The sequence below is a fragment of the Phascolarctos cinereus genome, unplaced genomic scaffold (assembly GCF_003287225.1).
Source record: "Phascolarctos cinereus isolate Bilbo 61053 unplaced genomic scaffold, phaCin_HiC Scaffold_726;HRSCAF=1367, whole genome shotgun sequence".
NCBI classification, from domain to species: Eukaryota; Metazoa; Chordata; class Mammalia; order Diprotodontia; family Phascolarctidae; genus Phascolarctos; species Phascolarctos cinereus.
The window spans coordinates 9,228,955-9,250,196 of record NW_027556098.1 but is presented as its reverse complement, the minus strand read 5'-3'; positions in this window follow the sequence as shown (position 1 = coordinate 9,250,196).

Below are 21,242 nucleotides of genomic sequence, written 5' to 3'. Positions count from 1 at the left end.
CAACTGTCAAATTAGCTGGAGAAGAAAATGGCAAACCACTTCAGTTATCTTTGCCAAGTAAACACTAAATGGGGTCATAGAGAGTTAGATACAAATGAAATGACTGAACAACAGCAAAATCAAGAAAGAATAAACATAAAAGAAAGAGGTATTATGAGCTCAGAGGACAGATGGAGACCAAATGGGAGAAGTGACTTGATGTCCATCCACAAACAGGAGACCTACAGCAACTTTTCCGACTTACTTATAAGCCACCTGAGAAGAGAGCAGGAGATTGTCTGCTCCAGCTTTTCATATGCTGCTCAGCCTCTAATTAAAAGGCTTTATGTTGTTTAAAACATAATAAGATCATAGGTATAAAGCTGGAAGGAACCTCAGAGACCCTCTACCCCAGCTCTCATTTTTCAGACGAGGCCCAGGGAAGTTAAGGGCTTGTCCATGATCATTCATGAAGGCAGCTAGATGGTACAATGAATAGAATCCTGGGCCTGGGGTCAGGAAGACCTGAGTTCAAATCTCAATACCTAATAGCTGTATGACTTTAGACAAGTCACTTAATTCTTGTTTTTCTGAGTCTACTCAACAGTAAAGTGAGGATAATAATAGCATCTATTTCCCTGAGTTGTTGTGAGGATCAAATAAGATAGCATGCATTATATAATATATATTATATAATATATAATGCATATAGTAGGCATTATATAAATACTAGCAATTATTATTATTATTTATGGTAGTAATTGTGTCAGGGGTGAGCTTTAAGCCAGGTCCTCTGATCCCAGAACCCATGCTCTTTTCTTTTTCATCACCATTCAATAAATGGACAGGAAAGAGTCAGGATAGCTCTATGTGATCTGAAGTGGAGGGAAGGGCAAGAACCTATTCATTACATATGCCAGGAAGCAGACTCATGAAGCTTCTACATAGATTGGAACCAGGCAGGGCAAATTAGTCATGCTCTAAGTACCGGGTCTTCACTTTTATCCAAATTACTTTAATTCATTTCTAAAGCATTTATTAGGCACATATTATGTGCTCAGCTCTTTTAATAGTACTGATGGAGTGGAGAAGATAATTTTCTAAGCCTGATGTTTGAGAAGTATTTTTTTATGTTTGGTGAATTTATATCATCATTATGCTATGTTTCTACTTGCCGGTTTACGTCAGATTTTCTCCTCTCCTAAGGACAATAATATCTGCTTGTGATATAATGTATATGTCTTGGAAATACACTGTCATTTATGATCAGAATAAATGGCTTAGAGGAAGGAAATATGAATTATTGATATTAAGAAAATAATCCATCCAGGGTTATAGAATTTCCAGATGGAGCAAAGTTGGACAAAGCCTAAATAATATTAACAACTGCTGTCTGGTTCATAACCAAAGGAAAATTGTATGGGGCAGGAACATGCTGATTGTCATTGGTGAAGAATATTATAATTTATTTAAATTTCTTTTTTTTTTTAGTTTTACTTTACCTTCATATCTAAATATATCCCTTCTTCCTTTCCTACTCAACAAGCCACCTTTTGTAACAAAAAGTGAAAAAGGAAAAGAAGAAAAAATCAGTTCAGCCAAACTCCCCAGCACATCAATTGAGTCTGACAGTATAGGCAATGTCCTAGTCAGTCAAAAAGCATTTATACTTGCTTAGCATCAGATGCTATGCACTAGGTATACAAAAGAAGGCAATGACACTATCCCTGCTCTCAAGGAACTCACTTTCTAAGGGGGAAGCCATATGTAAATAACTAAGCACATGTAAAGTATATACAGAATGAGATCATAGGATTATAGATTCAGAAAGGGGAAGGGATCTTAGAGAATATATTTTCAAATTGCTTCATTTTCCAGGTGAGAAAACTGAAGCCCAATGAGTTTCAGTGACTTTAGCAGAAGGTAATCTCAGAGAGGAAGGCAATAGCATCTGTAAGGACTAGAAAAGACTTTCTGCTTTATGTGGGATTTGAACTGTCTTTTTAAAAAAAAATTTTGATTTTTAATTTATGGAATAAAATAGTACATAGTACCGTAACATAGTACAATAAAAAAAGATAATTACACATGAAACTACAAATAATTACGTACAACTTGCTTTTCCTTTTAAATATATATAAAATTATCGTGTAAATTTCTTTTTTTCCCCTTTTTTTGTTTCTTCCCCCTACTCTAGAGATGGCTACCATTAGACACAAATATGTGTGTGTATATTATATATATACATATATGTAAAATTATTCTATACCTATTCCTATTTATCAGTTGTTTCTCTGGAGGTAGATAGCATCTTCCTTCATGTGTCCTTTGTAGTTAATTTGGGTATTTATAATAGTCAAAATGACTTATTAGCTCATTTGTTCTTAAAACAATATTCCTGTTACTGCGTACAATGTTCTCATGGTTCTGCTCCTTTTCCTCTTCATTATTTCATGCAAGTCTAACCGTGTTTTTCTATGATCATTGAGCTCATCATTTCTGATAGCACAGTAGAATTCTGTCACAATCGTATACAGCGGCTTGTTTAGCCATTCCCCAATTGATGAGCATCCCTGAAATTTCCAGTTCTTTGCCACCACAAAGAGAGCTGCTATAAACGTTGTAGAACATATAGCTTCTGAACTGAGTCTTGAAGGAAACCAAGAAAACTGAAAGGTAGAAATGAGGAGGGAAAGGCATGTGGGAAAGCCAGCGCAAAAGCATGGAAATAGAAGATAAGAGTTTCATATGTGAGGAACGTGAAGTGAGCCAGTCTAGTATGATCGTAGAGTATATGGAGGGAAATAATGAATAAGAAGACTGGAAAGGTAAGGGAGGGACCAGCTTATGAAGAGCTTTAAGTACCAAATAGGATACTTTACATTTGATCATGGAAATAATAGAGAGCTGCTTGAGTTTATCGAATAAGGGTTTCATATGGTCAGACATATTCTTTAGAAAAACCACTTTGGCAGCTGACAGGAGGATGGATTGGAGTGGGAAGAGGTTGGAAACAGGAAGATTAATTAGAAAGGTATAGGAATAGTCTAAGTAAGAGGTAACGAGGGACTAAATTAAGGTGAAAGCTGTTTGAATGGAGAAAAGAAGATATATACAAGAGATGTTGTAAAGACAGAAACTATAAGATTTGGCAAGAGAGGGTAAGGGTGAGATTGAGGAGTTGAGGATAAGGTGGAGGCTGTAAACTGGGGTTATTGGAAGAATAGCAATAAGGATTTTGGGAAGAGGGGAGGGTTTGGGGAAAAGATAATGAGTTTGAGAATGTTGAGGCTGAGATGTGTTCACCTTGTACAAAAGGTGATGTAGGACTGGAGCTCAGGAGACTAGGGCTGGCTTTGTAACTCCGGGAATCATCTGCATAAAGGTTATCATTGAACCTATGGGAGTCGATGGGATCAACAAGTAAGACAGTATAAAGGGAAAAGTTGAGGACCCAGAACACAGCCCATAAGAGGCACCCACAGTTAGTGCGCATAACATAGATAAAGAGCCAGAAAGCAAAGAAGACTGAAGATAAATAGGAGAGAGCAGTGTTCTAAAATGTAGAGAAAGAAATAACCCAGATGAGAAGGTGATCAATAATATCACATGTCTCTTAGAGGCCAAGAAATATTAGTATTTAGGAAAGGCCATTAGGTTTGGCAATGCAGAGATCCCCCTTGGAAGGGGAAGTTTCAGTTGAATGATAAGGTTTGAAGTCCCACTGCAGAAGGTTTAGAAGACAGTGAGAGGAGAGGAAATTGAGGTGATAAATGTAGATGGATTTCTTGGGGAGTTTAATCACAAAGGGAAGAGAGTTATAGGAAGATGGATGGGAGAGTAGGATTCAGAGGTTTTTTGTTTTGTTTTAAGATAGGAAAACATGGGTTTAGTTTGTTGGCATCAGGGAAGGACTCAATAGATAGGGCGAGATTTAAGAAAAGAGGGAGAGGGGGACTTCTGGGAGCCAAGATGGAAGAGTAAGAAGTAAGTCACTCTCACCGTCCCTTATTGACCTCTGAAAATGCAGAATATACCACCCAGAAAAGAGAGAGAATGGGCTTGATAGTGGGGGCAATCTGGGCAAAAGGCAGGAGGGGATGGAATCAAAGACCATGTAAATGGATTAGCCTTGGCAAGGCAAAGGGCTCCCTGTTCATTTGACACTGGACTGAAAGAAGAGAAAGTGGGTGGGGGAGGAAATGACTGAGTGATGTGAGATGAAGAACGGGGAGAAAAACTCAATTTGAGATAATGGCCTCAGTTTTTTTGGTGAAGTATGTTTTTCACTTACTTTGCCTCACTTTTCCAAAGAAAAGAGGGAAATATATTTTCTCCTCACTTCTCTGGAGTAAAGGTTGGTCATCAAAATTATATGGTGTTCAGTTTCAGGGGTTTCAAGTTATTATTTTGTTTCTGTTGTTCTTTGCATTTGTAGGTAGTTATTATGTATATTACTACCCCAGTTTTGTTTACTTCAACCTGCACTGGTTCATATGAATAGGTTATAATTTTCAAAAACAGATTTTATTGATACCGTTCATAATTATATTGTTTAGATTTTCTTCTATATTTTCCTTCTTCCTCACAGAGTCCCATTCCTTATAACTAAGTGTGTCTTTTAAAGGAGAAGAGAAGAAAAAATTGACATTAAAGTGCAAAAGACTTCAATTTAAATAAAGATTATACTTTGACTTTAATAATTTGACTCAGTCAGTAACTTGACTTCAGAATTTTACCATAAGGTTGATTTTGCCCTGAGTTATACTTCTCTGATACCTGAATGGATCTATGACTCATTGATATTGGTATTCCTTACTGTGAAATAGATTGCAACCCATCCATCCAAAGTGATGATGACGGCAGTGATGATGACCACCACCACCACTACTGTTGCTGCTACTACTTGCATTTGTAGAACACTTTAAGTTTGGTAAAGTGCTTCATACGCAGTGTGTAATTTGGCTATTACCTTTAAAGAGTACTGTAGCAAATATCACTTTTTAATGAGGGCTACCAAATCAATCAAAAAATCGTCAATCAATCAATAAAAAGTGTTTTTAAAGTGACTCCTCTGTGCTAGACACTGTTCTTGGCATGGGAGACACAAAAATTCTTCCTGCCCTTTAAGAGCTTGAATTCTATAGGGAAAACAACATGAACACATGTAACTAGATAAAAGCTAAATGCAAAGTGAACACAAGGTAATTTGTGGGGGGTGGGTGTGGTGGAGCGGGGTGGTGTTTGAGGAACAAGCACGTGGGGAATCAGGAAAGGTCCAATGAAAGAGGCAGCGAAAGAGTTCTGAAGGAAGCTAAGAGGGAGAAGGGAGGAAGTGATGCATTCCAGGCATGGAAGTTTAACTGGAGCATAGAGCATGTGGAAAGAGCTGTTTAATATCCCTGATAAGCCAGATTATGGAAGGCATTACATGCCAAACAGAGAAGTTTATGTTTGACCCTAGAGTTAATAGGGAGACACTAGAGCTTATTGAGTAGGGGAGTAACATGGTCATACCTGTGATTTTTTTTTAAAAGATCATTTTGGAAACCATTTTGAGGTTGTGTATGAGAGGGGAGGGACAAGTCAGGGAGGATTTTTAGGGGGCTGTTATGGTATTGCAAGTGAGAATTGATGAGGGCTTCAACTAGAGTGATGGATTTGTGAGGAAAGAGAAGGAGACAGATGTTATAAATGTTTTGTGGGTAAAAACAACAAGATTTTGCAACTGATTAAATATGTGGAGTTTAAAAGAATGAGGAGTCAAGGATGACTCTCAGGCTGTGACCCTGGGTAACTAGAATAATGGTGATGTCCTTGGCAGAAATGTGGAAGTAAGAAAGAGGGATAGCTATTGGAGGAAAAGATAATGAATTATGTTTGGACATGCTGAGTTTGAAATGTCTAAGGAATCTCTAGTATGAAATGTCTGATTAGCAGTTGGTGATTTGGAAGTGGAGCTTAGGAAAGAGACCAAAGCCAGACGTAGGTCTGGGAGACATTTGTGTAGGGATGGTATTTGAACCCACGTAAGTCAATGAGATCACAACAGAGTATAGGGCAGAGGTTCCCAAACTTGTTTGACTTACTGCCCCCTTTAAAAAAAATTACTCAGTGCACAGTGGAAATCTACTTTCTTTAACCCTTTAACGTTTGTTTTTGAAATTCATGTCATTTTAAAAAATGATGCATCTTAAATTCAATAATTTATTGAAAGTTCGTGGTTTTTGTTTTTCCTGCATTGAAATTTTGATGACACAATGTTGTATCATATAACTGTATAATATTGTATTCTAAACAAGACATTACACGTACATATTCCTGCTAATGCATGCTAGACTTCCCAATAATGTCTGACATGCTCTCCTGCCAATACTTACTTGTTAAGACCTGTCAGCGGATTTGACCACTGATCAGTTATAACTTGTATTTTGTGTGTGGATTTGAAAAATGATATAACAACTACAACTTCAACTCTGTTACACAATAGATGAAACATGTGTGAACTGTTTGTCAAAATTCTCTCCTCTTCTTTCCTTATGCTTCTGTCCCAAAATTGTACCCAAGACTACTACCACCCCCCTGGATCATTCCAGTATCCACCCAGGAGGTAGTATTGCTCACTTTGGGAACATAGAGCAAGAAGAGGAGGGCTCCCTCATTGGAAATGTTCAACAAGAGGCTGGATGATTATCATTCGGGGATATTGTAACCTCAACCACGAAGCCTTTCCTAATCCTTGCAACTGAAAATGGCCTCTCATTCTTCAAATTTTCCTAGAGCACTCTGTTTTTTTTTTTCACTTAGAAAAAAAATTTATTTTTAGTTTTCAACATTCACTTCCACAAGATTTTGAGTCACAAATTTTCTCTCCATCTCATCCCTCCCCAGGCCCAAGATGGCATGCATTCTGTATACCCCTTCCCCTAATCTGCTCTCCCTTCTATCTCACCCCCTCCTTCCCTTATCCCCTTCCCCTTCTATTTTCCTGTAGGTCAGGATAGGTTTCTATACCCCATTTCCTGTATTTCTTATTTCCCAGTTGCATGTGAAAACAATTTTTTTTTCACATGTATTTTTAAAACTTTAGGTCCCAAATTTTCTCCCTTCCTCCCTCCCCACCCACCCTCATTGAAAAGGCAAGCAACTTGATACAGGTTATACATGTGTAGTCATGCAAAACACTTAAATAGTACTCATGTTGTGAAAAACCAACTATATTTCCCTTCATCCTATCCTGCCCCCCATTTATTCTATTCTCTCTGTCCCTCCTCAGAGTGTTTGCTTCTGATGACTCCCTCCCTAATCTGCCCTCCGCTCTATCATCCTCCTGCTGTCTTGTCCTCTTCCCCCGCTATTTTCCTGTAGAGTAGATTGATTTCCATACCCAATTGAGTATGTATGTTATTCTCTCCTTAAGCCAAATTCGATGAGAATGATTCACTCATTCCCTCTCACCTTTTCCCATTTCCCCTCCACTGTAAAAGCCCTTTCTTGTCTGTTTTATGCGAGATAATTTACTCCATCCTACTTCTCCCTTTCTCCTTCTCTCAGTACAAATCCTCTCTCACCCCTTAATTTTATTCTCCAGATATCACCCCTTCATCTTCAACTCACCCTGTGCCCTCTCTCTCTCTGTCTCTCTGTCTTTTCTCTCTCTCTATCGATCTATCTACATACATACATATAATTTTTCCCTCCAAATATCCTAATACTGACAAAGGTCTCATGAGTTACAAATATCATCTTTCCATGTAGGAATGTAAATAGTTCAACCTTAATAAGTCTCTTATGATTTCTCTTTCCTGTTTACCTCTTCATGTTTCACTTGAGTCTTGTATTTGCAAGTCAAATTTCATATTCAGCTCTGGTCTTTTCATCAAAAATGCTTGAAAGTCCCCTATTTCACTGAATGACCATTTTTTACACTGAAGGATTATACTCAGTTTTGCTGGGTAGATGATTCTTGGTTGTAATCCTATCTCCTTTGCCCTCTGGAATATTATTTTCTGAGACCTCCAGTCCCTTAATGTAGAAGCTGCTAAATCTTGTGTTATCCTGATTGTGTTTCCACAATACTTGAGTGGTTTCTTTCTGGCTGCAGTATTTTATCCTTGACCTGGGAACTCTGGAATTTGGCTATAATATTCCTAGGAGTTTTCCTTTGGGGATCTCTTTCAGGAGGTGATGGGTGGATTCTTTCAATTTCTATTTTGCCCTCTGGTTCTAAACTATCAGGGAAGTTTTCCTTGATAATTTCTTGAAAGCTGATATCTAGGCTCTTTTTTTTTTTTTTGATTATGGCTTTCAGATAGTCCAATAATTTTCAAATTCTCTCTCCTGGATCTATTTTCCAGGTCAGTTGTTTTTCCAATGAGATATTTCACATTGTTTTCTATTTTTTCATTCTTTTGGATTTGTTTTACAGTGTCTTGATTTCTCATAAAGTCACTAGCTTCCAATTGCTCCATTCTAATTTTTAAGGAAGTATTTTCTTCAGTAAACTTTTGGACTTTCTTTTCCATTTGGCCAATTTTGCTTTTTAAGGCATTCTTCTCCTCATTGGCTTTTTGGACCTCTTTTGCCGTTTGGGTTAGGCTATTTTTTAAGGTGTTATTTTCTTCAGTATTTTTTTGGGTCTCCTTTAGCAAGCTGTTGACTTGTTTTTCATGATTTTCTTGCATCACTCTCATTTCTCTTTTCAGTTTTTCCTCTACTTCTCTTACTTGCTTCTAAAAATTCTTTTTGAGCTCTTCCATGGCCCAGGACCAATTCATATGTTTCTTGGAGGCTTTGCATGTAGGAGCTTTGACTTTGTTGTCTTCTTCTGGTTGTATGTTTTGATCTTCTTTGTCACCAAAGTAAGATTCTATGTCTGACTCTTTTTGTGCTGCTTGCTCATGATCCCAGCCAATTACTTGAGTTATAAACTCTTTGTTAAGGTAGGGGTCTGCTTCCAGTGTGGAGAATGTACTGTCCCAAGTTTTGGGGATTTTGTGCAGCTGTTTTCAGAGATACTTCTAGGGAGCTGTAAAATTTTCAGTTCTTCCAAGGTGCTATGATCAAGGGTGAGGTGTTTACTCTTTTCCTGGCCTGTGCTCTGGTCTATGAGTGGCCACAAGCACTCTTTTCTGTCTTGGAACTGTGAGGAGGATTCTCTCTGTACAGCCACTACAAGCTCCACCGTGTCAGCACTCCTCCTCACCCCAGGTCCATCACCCAGAACTGTAACCCAGATCCAAGCACGGGCAAAGCAAGAGAATCTTGCACCAGCAGAGCAATACCTGCAATCCCCCTCTGAAAAGCCACTGGATTCCCCCTCAGTTTGTGGGCTGGAAGCTCTGGAAGCAGCTACCACCTCAGGGCCAAGCTTGGGGACTGGGGCTGGGACAGGACTTCTCTCTCTCATCACGGACACAGACTTTTTCTCACTGATCTTCTAAGTTGTCTTTGACATTTGTGGGTTGAGAAGTCTGGAAACTGCTGCAGCTGCTCAAGGTTCTGTCCTCTGAGGCATGCTCCAGGCTTGCTGAGGCTTGCCTTTCCTGAGTGCCCACACCAGACTGTGCTCTTCTCCCTGCTTGGCATATTATACCTTTCTGATCAACCATCCAGACTGTCTTGGGCTATAAATTTATTTCATTCTGTCTTTTTGTGGGTTCTGCTGCTTTAGAATTTGTTTAGAGCCATTTTTTATAGGTATTTGGAGGGGTGTGGGGGAGAGCTCAAGCAAGTCACTGCTTTTACTCTGCCCTCTTGGCTCACAGCACTCTGTCTTAATATTTCCTTTGCCTTTATCACATTCAATCTTGTGGTATTCCTGATCGTGTACATGCCATATGTCCATTAGTACATTGTAAGTTACTTGAGGGCAAGGTTCATGTTGTTTTACATCTTTAGCTTCCCAGTGCCTAGAACTGCATTGAATTTAGTTGGGATTAAAAAAAATGTTTGTTGTAGGGTTTAATTTTCATCTCTATGCAAATGGGTCCCAGATTCAGCCCTAATCTCTCTGTCTAGTGTCTTTTAGTTCTCAACTCAACTTCTTCATTATGCATGAAACCTATCCTCATTCCCCCAGCTAATATCCTTTTAACACCTCCAAAATCTATCTAAATTACCTATTATCTATTTTACATCTATTCAATATGTGCATATGTTTCTCCCCCAATAGCTCCTTTAGGGTAGGGACTATTTCACACTTATTCTAAATGCCTAGCAAGTGCTTAGCACATAGTAGGCACTTAATATATATGTGCTTATTGACGGTCAATTTAATTGAATATTGCTACACTGGGTGGGAGGTAGATGACTCCTTCTACTGCTCCTCTACTTCTATTAATATCGTATGCCTTTATGGTTTCCTGTCTTGTCTAAGTTTGTAACATGAAATCCTTTCTACTTAATCATTGCTGTTACCTTGCATTTCTTCATGTGGGGATTTATTCCAGTCAATCTGGTAGGCATTTAAAATCTGCAACATCATGTAGAATTAATGTAACATGCTCTTCAGGCTGTTCACTCAATATATATAACTCAGTTTTAAATTGCGGGTGGACCAAGAAAGCATTTGCCTTAAGGATGCTTTCATTTCTCCCCTGAGATTTAGTCTTTCATTACCAACCAGCTGCTGGACATCCTCACCTGAACGTTCCATGAGCATCTTAAATTCACTCTTTCCAAAATTGAACTCAACCGTCTTAACTGCAAAACTCTCCCTTCTTCCAATATTCCTATTTCTGGCAAGAGTACAATCATCTTTTCAGTCACTGGAGTTCACAGTATCAGAATTCATTCTTGACTCTCCACTCTTCTTTATCCTTTATATCCAACTCTTTTTCTAAAGTTCCCAACTCTTGTCATTTTCAGCCCTACAACATCTCTTATGTCTATCCTCTTGTCTCCAGTCATAGAGCCACTATCTTAGTACAGTGCCTTATCACCGCTAGCCTGGATTGTTCCAACAGCTTCCTAATTGGTCTCCCTTCACATAGCATCTCTTTTCTACTCCTTTCTTCACACAGCTGCCAAGTTATTATTCCTAAGGCATAGATATGACCGTGACATTCACCTTCTTAAGAATCATCAATTGGGAGTGTTCCGCGAGAGGCTGGATGATCATTGTTCAGGGATATTGTCACCTCAACCATGAAGCCTTTCCTAATTCTTGCTGCTGAAAATGGTCTCTCATCAAGTTTTCCTAGAGCACCTGTCTTGATATTTCCTTTCCCTTATCACATTCAATCTTGTGCCATTCCTGATTGTGTATATGCCATGTGTCCACTAGTAAATTGTAAGATCCTTGAGGGCAAAGTTCATGTTGTTTTATATCTTTGATTCTCATTGACTCTCAGATCTATTAAAAACCCTGATAATTAAAGCCCTTTGTAATATGGCTCCAACCTCTCTTTCTAGACTGATTCCCCATTACTCTCCTGCTTGCATTGTATGTTTCAGCCAAATTGATCATCTTGCTATTCTTTGTACATAACATTCTAGCTTCCCTCTCTCTGTGTTGCTCAGACTGGGTGTGGCCCATGCTTAATATGTTTACTCACTCCTCACCTACGCTGTTTGAGAATTCCTAGCACAATTCTTCAAAATACATTTTAAGTGCAGAAGTCAACTTTTACACAAGGCTTAATTGATCCTTCTTTCACCCCATTCTCACACAAATGACTCTGTATTTACTTAGGGTGCACATATACACACATATACATACAAAATTTATTATAACTTTCAATATAAAATTCACTAGTCAACATCTGATTAGAAATCTCAACTCCTTGAACATTTTATATAATCTACTTACAGCAGAAAGAGGCAAATGACATATGTATATAAATTTTAGGCAACTGTAGGCCTCACCTCTGCAATTTATAGTATTAGAGAGTTGAGTGGGGGCACTGAAAAGTTAAATGACTTATTCTGGTCATACATTGTTAGAGGCAGGTTTTCTTGACCTTAGGGCTCCCTTTCAATCCACTATACCAGAGGTGACAAACTCCTGGCCCTCCTGAATTCGGCCAGGACCATATTAAAATGTAATTGGGAAGTGTTTAACAAAATAAATAAAAATGCAACTACTTTTACTCGTTTTCAGTCATGTCTGACTCTTTGTGACCCCCTTTGAGGTTTTCTTGGCAGAGATACTAGAGTAATTTGCCATTTTCTTCTCCTTCCAGTTCATTTTACAGATGAGGAAACTGAGGCAAATGGGGTTAAGTGACTTTCCTTGGGTTGTACAGCTATTAAGTATCTGAAGCCAGATTTGAACTTAGGTCTTCCTTACTCCAGGCCCTGCACTCTATCCACTGTTCCATGTTGTTGTCGTCATTGCTGTTGTTGTTTGTCCTTCATTCTTTAAGAGGACCAATGACATCACAAGGGTGATGTCTTGAACTTGAATTGAACTTGAATTAGATTTAAGTGAGACTCCACCTAGCTGTCCCAATGTAACATAGATAATGTTAATTTGTGGTTTTCCAAGACTATATTTGGCCCTCGAGGATCCTTTTCTATTTGAATGTGACCCTGATGCATCACGCCATATACTGCACTATGCCTCCTGTATTTCATATCTACATACTTAAGATTATAAATGTAGAGCTAGAAGGGTCTTCAGAGACCATTACTCCAATTTATTTATTTATTCATTTAGGTAGTTATTTCTAAAGGTAATTGGCATTAAGTGACTTGCCCAGGGTCACATAGCTAGTTTTTGAGGCAGGATTTGAATTCAGGTCCTCTCGACTCCAGGGTCCTTGCTTTATCCACTGTACCACCTAGCTGCCCTTTCTTATAAGCTGCCTCCTTTTACAATGGAGGAAATTGATTTTTAAACATGTTAAACATCTCCCCCAGGACAGCAAGCTCTTTGAGGGCAAGTTCCCTCAGGGGATTTTTGTCTTTATAGCCCCAGAACTCAGCATAATATCAGTACCTAATAGATGCTTATTGAAGGAAATACCACCCAGCAGATGTTATTGCATTGAGAAGCTGGAGGCTATTGCTTCTTTAGCTGCCTCCTGGAGGCAGCCATTAACTCAACTGGCAGTTTTTAGTAAATATATTTCAAACCCTGTGGCAAATGTGATAAGACAGTGACTTATTTACCAGATTTCCCTGGTATGTAAGCTGTTCACTACAGCCCCTCATGTAAGGATGCTTTTGACTGGGAAGTGATGGGTAGAAGAAGAGGTCCCATTTATAGAGTCCTTCCTGTGAAGAGCTTCTGGAGGAAAAGATTTCTTTTTATGCCAGAAAATTCATTAAGAACTTTGATACAAAATTCACTAACCAGCAGATGAAAGAGGCAAGAGAAAGGGGCCAGGGCTCTCTATCCACTGCTGCCCATCTCATTGATAAAAAGATGGAATAATAATATCACCTACTTTACAGGATTGTTGTGAGAATCAAATGAGACTGCATGTATGTAAACATAAGGTTTCTATACAGCTATACAGCATGAGTCATAGTATGTGTTTATGTGAGAGTAAACTCTGACTAGTACACAAAATACTCATGAGTCCGAATAGCTGGGCCGACTGCTCTTCTACTGTTGCTATGGGGGTGGCTAGAAGTGGATGAGGGAGGGGACACACACCCATCCATAGACCTTGTAGCTTTCAGAGCTCCTCATATTTCAGGAATAGAGAAGGGAAAGAAGCTGTGAAAAATAAGGATGGCTGAAAGACAAGGAGCCCAGGTAGATTCAGAAATTCAATTCCATAAACATTTCCTCGGAACTTGCTATATGCAAGGCAGTGTGGTATAATGACTAGAGCCTCAGAGTCATTCCAACATGGACTCAGTCTCTGACGATTCTGTGGCTATGTGACCCGTGGCAAGTCATTTAATCTCTTTCAGGCAGTAAGTCACAGAAAACTGCTGATCTCCATTGGTAGAAATAGCTTCCTAACAGAAAGACCTCTATATCAGTGAAATCACTTATCAGATCAATGAGTGAATGAATGAATGAATGAATGAATGAATGAGGAAGGGAAAGGAATAAACATTTATATGGTGCCTACTTGGTGCCAGACCTTGTGCTAAGTTCTTTACAAATATTTCATTTGTTCTTCAAAACAACCTCTCAAAATAGAGGTTATTATCCCCATCTTACAGTTAAGGAAACCAAGGCAGACAGAGGTGATTTGCCTGAGGTCAGACAACTAGAAATTGTCTGGTGCTGGATTTGAGCTTAGGTCTTCCCGACTCCAGACCTAGTGCTCTATCCCCTGTGCTGGCTAGATGTCTCAATAGGCATGAATGGACAGACAAATAAACAAGCAAACAGATAGACACAGACAGACCGATAGAGAGATAGATAGTAGATAGACCAACAGATGGTTTAATTTGCTAGACACTGAAGATTCAAAACCAAACAGAAAACATGGGAGAAACTGCATTCTCCTGGACTGCTGCTGGTCTGGTTGGTGGTGTAACCTCTGGTTAGAAACACCTTGCCTCAGACCTCTTGAAATTCTTCTTTTCACTTTGTTACACTCCTTAAAATTCTGCCAATGAGAAATTCTCTTGGGTTAGCAAATGTCCTCCTTTAAGAACCTGGGAGGGCTAAACATTAACACTTTCACACTTTCAATCACCCACTCAACAAACATTTATTAGGCATCTACTTTGTGTCAGGTACCAGGGAGACTCAGAGTCAGGAAGACTTGAGTTCATATCTGGTCTCAGACACTTACTAGCTATGTGACACTGGGCAAGTCACTTGGTGACTTAATCCAGTGCCTTAATCCAGTGGAGAAGGAAATGGCACTCCAGTATTCTTGCCAAGAAAAGCCTATAGAAAATATTAGTGTGCTATGGTCTATGGGGTCATGAAGAGTCAGACATGACTGAACAAGAAATGTGCCAGGTATTGTAAGCACAACAAATTTTTTTTGTATTTCTTTGTATTTTTACTCTCCCCCCCCCCGCCATTTAACAATTGACAAATTCCATGTGTAAAATATCTTTCCTTCAGTTACATTTAACCTAATGGCATTTCTTTAAGACATAGATCTCATATTGGGTAGAACTGAACGTGCTTGCAAATTCAGTCCAGCTACACCGAAATTATGGGAAACTGGGAGAGAAAAAGAGACATTTAAAGGTTGATAGAAGTTGTTAGCAGGAGTATAAACATTAATTTCCATTGGATTAGATTGTAAAGGACCCATGGATGAAGGTCTAGAAGAAGCTTGGCAACTCCAGTTGCTTGACTGAAAATGGTTTTTTTCCAGGACAGTCTGGCTGGGCATTTCTTTTTATGGGCCATGCTTTACATTTCCTCTTTTTTGCTCTTTGCTTACTAAACCAATACCTAATCTGAACTGGAGTCAGGCCTACTTCAGCAGATGAGACTTTGACTTGGTCATGGTCGATATACTAATTTCTATTAAAATGCTCTTTAAGGGTTTTCAGCTGGTATTCTGAGAACTCATTTTTTCTTTCGTTCTTTTTTTTTTCTTGTTCTATATCTCAATGCCATCACATTGTTTTTCTTTCTCTTTTCTTCCTCATTTGGTGAGTTCTCCAAAGCAGTACTTTGGAAAGGGGGATCTTTGTTATTCAGCTCAGATTGCACTTGTGCTCCTCACTAATTGAGGTACATTCTTCCCATATTCCACTATGTTCATCATCTTTTTGCTAGGCTGAATTTCTATAAAAAGTCAGCAAGGGAAATGCATGATTTCTAAATTTTGGTTTCTTCTTGGTCACAACCCTAGTTCTTGCCCTCAAGGAGCTTATAATGGGAGAAATGACAGGCAAACAAATATATGCAATTAAGCTATATATAGGATAAATAGGAAATAATTAAAAGAAGGAAGACCCTAGAATTAAGAGGGTTTGGGAAGGTTTCCTGTAGAAGGTGGGATTTTAGTTGAGACTTGAAGAAAGCCAGGGAAGCCAGGTGGCAGAGATAAAGAGGAAGAGCTTTCCAGGTGTGAGGGACAGCCAGAGAAAATGCCTGGAGCCAAGAGATGGAGGATCTTATTCCTGGAACAGCCTGAGGGCGAGTGTGTCACTGCACTGAAGAGTATATGGAGGGGGTTAAGGTGTAAGAAGACCCAAAAGATAGGAGAAGGCCAGGTTATAAAGGGCTTTATATGCCAAACATTCAGAACGCTTTTCTATCAAGACCTAGCTAAAAGAGTAAGTAGGAGGTAATGAACGTTTTGAAGAGAAGGTGGGGGAGAGGTATGGGAAACAAAGACAGTAAACAACATGAAAGCAGATGCCTAGGATGGTATTTTAATGCATAACTTTGGGCAAAAATGGAGGTAATAGAAGAAGGGAATAGAAAGGGAGAGTATCAAAGCAAACTTGACCTGTTTTAAATATTTACCTAGGTCTGGTTCAATATAAAGGAAAGAGGAAGTCTTCTGATCCTGCCCCCTGCCCCCACCATTATGTTCCTCTTTTCTTCCTCCTTATCTACTATCTCCTTTCCCTTTTTCGTTTCCTCCTTCTCTTTCTCCATCTTCCCTTTCCTGGATGTTGCTACTAAAGTTAAGAATTCTAGGATTATCCTATAAAATCAAACTGCTTTATGAATTAAAAACAAGCTTTTGTTGGCTATCCTGGGAATAAAACCATCATTTAAAATTGTTTCTATGGGAAATTATGAGCCAAGTTTTAAACAAATGACTTACAAAGATACTTCTGAAGCAGATAGCCTGGAGATTGTAAATTAGTTGTTGCTTTTTTAAAAAGTGATAACTGTCTTTCAATATAATTGGTTTCTTTTATAATTTTATACATTTCATTTTATGGAAAATGGGGTCTATAGGCTTCATCAGATTGCCTGAGGAAGTCATGATACACACAAAAGGTTAAGAATTACGGTTTTAGACTATAACTCATTTATAAGCATAGAACTTTATCTCCCATAGTTCAATACTACAAAAATGCATGATTTTCTTAGGGTAGGTGCCCCTCCCCCATTAGTGGGTCTTGAAACCCCTATAGGCAGCTTCATGAAGTTGCTATGGCCAAAATAATTCCTCACCTGGTAGCCAAACTTCTGGTAGTGAGTCTTTGTATAAACTTAGCTAGGCTGGTCCTCAGATAGCAGACATGCAATCTGTCACTGGGCTCATGATCTAAGCCTTTCCAACCTGTTAAAATCTGCCAGAGCTTGTGCTCTGTTGGCATAGCTTCTGAGAGCCCAGGCACCAGAATCTCTTCCAAGCTGATGCATTGCAAATGAAATTCCTGACCTACTTGCTCTGAAAGAATTCTTTACAGGAAGCTCTAGAGGTACATATGGTGAACATAAGTTCCAGATTTGGGGGGATGTTGAGCATAAGTCCCAGATTTGGGGGTACCAGTTTGGATTTCAAGAAAAGAAAGTGAATTTTAATGAAGCTTTGCAAAATGAATATTTTTTGTCAGACCATGTGTCCCAAATTTTGGTTTGGGGAAAAAAGCTCTTTTAAGAAAGCTCACTGTAAAAAAGAAGAAAGTTGGATGTGGTATGAGAAATGGCAGAAGTGAAGAGACTAAAAGTGTTTTGAAGTATTGCATTTAGGCTCATAATGAATGTGGAAAGGTTAGAATTAGGTGGGTTAGAATTAGGGTAGAAGGGCAGGGTAGGTACAAAATTACCCAAAGTGATTGCCTTTTCCAGAAGACAATGGTAGTTATGTGTATGCATTTTGGGAAGGTATAAAAAATCTTGAATTTGAGAACAATAAAGGTGTAAGTCTGAACACAGTGCCAGTGATATTAGTCTCTAGGAAAATGACTACTTATGGATTATATTCTATGAATTTTGCCAGTGACTTTGCCACAGTAAGTAATAATTTGGGAAGCCATGAGTCCAATTTAGAGTTTTTGTTCTTTGGGGTGATATTGATCATTAAGACAGGTAACCAGATCAGATCTTAGTGCAGTGAATGTAGATGAAGACTTCTTCTCTAGTTTAATAAAAACATACTTTTTTGTACTACAGTCTCTTTTTTGGGGGGAAGGGAGGCAATCAGGGTTAAGTGACTTGCCCAGGGTCATACGGCTAGTAAATGTCTGAGACTAGATTTGAACTCAGGTACTCCTGACTCTAGGGCTGGTGCTCTACCAACTGCACCACCCAGCCACCCCGCTAGAATCTGTTTTGATTCATGCTTTTCATCTTCCACTTCATTTTCTCTGTCACTGAGTTGTAGAAAGCAGTAATATACCTCTTCCACCTTAGTGTGTGCTTTTTGTTCTTTTAGATAATTCAACAAAGATTATTTTGGGGGGCAGTTCAGTCCAAAATATGTAGCTGCTGGGGCATGAATGATGCTTTCCAAGAAATCAAGCAGCCAGGCTAGCCAGTGAAAAAGAGTGCTGGTGACCTGGGTTTGAGTTTCTGCTCTGACAACTATTATCTGTATGACTTTAGACAAGCTGCTTAACAAATCTCTTTGATCCTCAGTTTCCCATCTGTGAGCAGCTAGGTGGATAATGGATAGAGTAGTGGGCCTGGAGTCAGGAAGACTCATCTTCCTGAGTTCAAATCTGGCCTCAGACACTTACTAGCTGTATGGCTCTGGGCAAGTCACTTAACCCTGTTTGCCTCAGTTTCTTCATCTGTAAAAAAAGCTGGAGAAGGAAATGCCAAACCATTCCAGTATTTTTGCCAAGAAAACCCCAAATGGGGTCACAAAGTGACTGAACAGCAACAATGATGCCCCATCTGCAAAATTAGAGTTTTAAAAACTGTACTATGTACCTCTTAAGGTTTTTTTTTTTTCATGGCATGACATCAAGGCCCCTGAATCCAAGTTGGATGGTTAGTTCTCTGTGTATCAGAAAGTTTTAGGCATCACCTCTATCATATATGACTATATGACCCAGGGTCTAATCAATAATAATGATAATAATAATGATGATGATGATAATTTCAATAATCTCAGTGTCCAAAGCAAATTTTTAAGACTATAAACTTCAGAAAAGGCACTTAATCTGCAGTAGTAAGAGAAAGCTTTTCTACTCGGAGGTCCTTACACTGATGAAATCACAGGTCCAGAAAACAAAAGAAAATTTATATGTGTGTGTATGTATATCTATGTATATGTATGCATATGTATATACATGAGTACATATTTTATTTGTATATATTTATGAGTATTACATCACATATTATATAAGCATATACATGTTGATGTCTTATGTTTCTACTGAACTATAAGCCCTGGGTGGGACTGTGTATATCTTATCTAAACTTTATGTTTCTTTCATGACTTTATGAGACATAGGAAAAGGGGTGCCTTAGGACATTGGATATGGATATGATTTATGTTTTGGAGGTAGGAAGGGAAGAATAAGAGGATCATTTAAATGAAGTTCAGAGTTTCTAATCAGACAAAGTTAAAAAGAACAGAACATGGGCTCTGCAAAAAAGTAGGAATTTGATAATTTTTTAAAATTAAATGAATGAATGCTTGAGATGAAGATAAGGAGTCAGTTACCTAGATAAATGTCTAAGCCAGGGATGGGGAATCTGTGGCCTTGAGGCCACATGTGGCCCTCTAAGACCTCAAGTGTGGCCCTTTGACTGAATCCAAACTTCACGGGACAGATCTCCTTCTTATCCTCTGCCCTGAGTGTTCAGGGCTATAAAAAAGTTAAAAGGAATATATCTTTGTTGGCTTCTAATTTTTTTAAACTGTGTCCAGTTTTAAACTCTGGACCTCTTTTAGATGGTCTTCTTTTTCCCTTCCCAGCCTGAAAAGATCAACCATACCCACATCCAATGCCCTGTAGTTCTTCCCCCAGGCATCATAACCTTTTCTAAGGTCCCTGGAAAGCAGCTGCTAATGATAGGTAGGGGAGCAGAAAATAGCGGAGAAGTGGGTACCTTTTCTTGTGGGTACTAAAAAAAAATATGCTTGAGGTACATATACATACAGTTCATAAAACCCAACCCCATCCTTTTCACTAAAATAAATTGCTTCCTTCAAAGTGTATTTTGCCTTTTTGAACAATTCTTTTATCCCTCAAGCCTGCCATTTTGCTTTTTTTTTTACCTAGTTTTACCTGGATAAAACTGATTGGCAGTGGGGCATTTTCCTAGGCCTTATGTCTTAATAGGGATATCTGCAAAATCAAGGAGGCCTTAAGCATAACCCTTTATAGAAATGACTAAATCTGAGCTCAAACCAGCAGGTGAAGGAAAGAGAGGTCACATTGCTATAGTGGTTTAAAAATATATTTTGAGGGCTCAGGAATTTCTGGCTAAGCCACTATTTGAACCAATAAATAAATGGAAAAAAATAAGTACTTACCACGCACCAAGTACTATGCTAAGTAATGAAAAGAAGGAATCAAATACTTACTCTGTATCAGGCACTGTGCTAAGCACTTTATAAGTATTATCTCACTGAATACTCTCATCAACTCTGGGAAGTAGGTGCTATTATTTTCGTATTTAACAGTTGAAGAAAGTGAGGCAGATAGATTTAAGTGTCTTGCCTAGGGTAACATTTGAGGTTGGATTTGAACTCAGGTGTTCCTAACTCTAGACCCAATGCTCTACTATACCATCTAGCTTGCTCTGCTTAAAGATATAAACAGGAGGAAAAAAAAAAGATAATCCCTGCTCTGAAGGGATTCAGACTTTAATTGAGAGTATCAATATGTCTATATATCAATATGTATATATAGATATACATATTGATATCTACATATCTATATTCATATATACATTTATATCTATAGGCTGTGTGTGTGTGTGTGTGTGTGTGTGTGTGTGTGAGAGAGAGAGAGAGAGAGAGAGAGAGAGAGAGAGAGAGAGAGGGTGTTCAGCTGCAAGAAAGATAGCATAGCCCAGAAATCTCAGTCATTCAGGGATGTGGGAAGGAGTCTTTAGAGTACACGAGTAGTTCACAAGATGGTGCCCAAAGATCCAGAGGGCACAGTAATGACAAGAAGAGGGATGGTAAGCCTTGGTGTTTTTCTACCTCACTAGGAGGTTTATAGTTAGTGACTCCCAGCTCATCTAAGTAGTATGAAGAGCCAATGGTGTCTGGGAGGTCCATGGTCTTCTGGGAAGGGACAGAAGGAAGGCAATGGGAAAGACATGTATTACTGGCAGTTCTTACCCAGGCAACCTAGGTTCCTCTGCCCCTGCAGTCACATTAGAACTGTTTCATATTCTCAAATAAAAGTTGGCAGGACACCAAATGTTTTCCATTGAAAATGGTAAAGGATACATTGTAGCCCTTTCTGATTTTATTTTACTTACTAAAGCATTCTCATTGCCAAGGTCA